Here is a 1,303-nt window from a genome sequence, read left to right on the forward strand (position 1 = left end):
CTTCCTCCATCTGAGCTATCAAAGCATAACAATGTTCCCTGCCAGCTTTAAAGTTCCTAGCCTGTTTGGCCACCTCATTTTCAAGGGTAGTTAGCTTTCTCTTCAAATTGGTGATTGTCCCCTCATATTTTCTTTTCATTTGTTGCACAAACTCTGCCCGCCCTTCTGCATTCTTTGCCAATTGTGCTCAGACTTTTGCTAGACTGGCCTCAGATTTTTCTAGGTCATCTTGACACTCGAGTACTTTCTTTCTCAGATCACTTATAAGCCTTTCATCTGCTCGGCTTCTTTCCGGGTTTCTAGCAGCTATTCTCATTTTCTAGATCTGAGCTTTGAGGGCTTCGTTTTCTTGGGTTAGCTTCTTCTTCTCTCCTTCATCTACGGTAGCTTGGATACTATTGCCAAATGTGAGGTCCCTGATTTGTCCCCCTAATTTACTGATCTTGGTCCTATAGCTTTCTTCTTTTGCCAACCAGCCCCACTGCTCCTGCGAGTCGCTAGTGAATTGTTGGACATGGGGTCTCTTAGCAGATTTATCGGGAATTTGAAACCTTTTACCGAACCAAATCATGTAATTAGGGTCTACCTCACCTCTAGCTAGATCTCGCACCATAGTCTTAGGTTCGAGAAATCTGCACTCATTCCAAACTTGGCGAACTCTTCCTTCTGGAAATACAGCCTTTGGGTCTAGTTCGATGACATGTCCACTCAAATCTTCGTCATGGGGACGGTTTGAAACCTGCCCAGTTGGCGCAAAACCCTATGAGGAGCATATGGCTGGATGCTCCGGATGCCCATTAGGAGAAGATAGCACACTTTGGCTAACATGTATACGACTTCGGTGGCAGGGAGCCATCCGAACATCCACTCAATGTTATCTGAAGTTAAAGAACTTAAGTGTGCAAACCAAGCCTTGGTACCTTCTGGAAATTCAACACCCTCCACTCGGCTTTCAAATTCTTCGATGTAATCCAAACCGGTCATGTCGTAGTTCATATACCCGACACGGTGGCAGAGATGTTCCTATATCCACAATTGTAGTAGTAAGTTGCAGCCTTGGAAGAATTTTCCCCCTTCTCGGCAGATGGTCAAAGCTCGGGAAATCTCAGATAAGATCAGGGGAACCAGGGTGCCATTAGCTTTCTTGATCGCGACATCAACCATTCCCACGAGGCCTAATTCTATATTGCCGTCTTTTCGCAGACAGATTATAACACCCAAGAATGCTACTATAAAAACAAACCCCGTCGTGCCTCCCATTTATCTTTATTTCCGGCATGGGTCAGACCAGTATTCGGTGCTT

Source organism: Nicotiana tabacum, chromosome 8 (genome assembly GCF_000715075.1).
Source record: "Nicotiana tabacum cultivar K326 chromosome 8, ASM71507v2, whole genome shotgun sequence".
Classification (NCBI taxonomy): Eukaryota; Viridiplantae; Streptophyta; class Magnoliopsida; order Solanales; family Solanaceae; genus Nicotiana; species Nicotiana tabacum.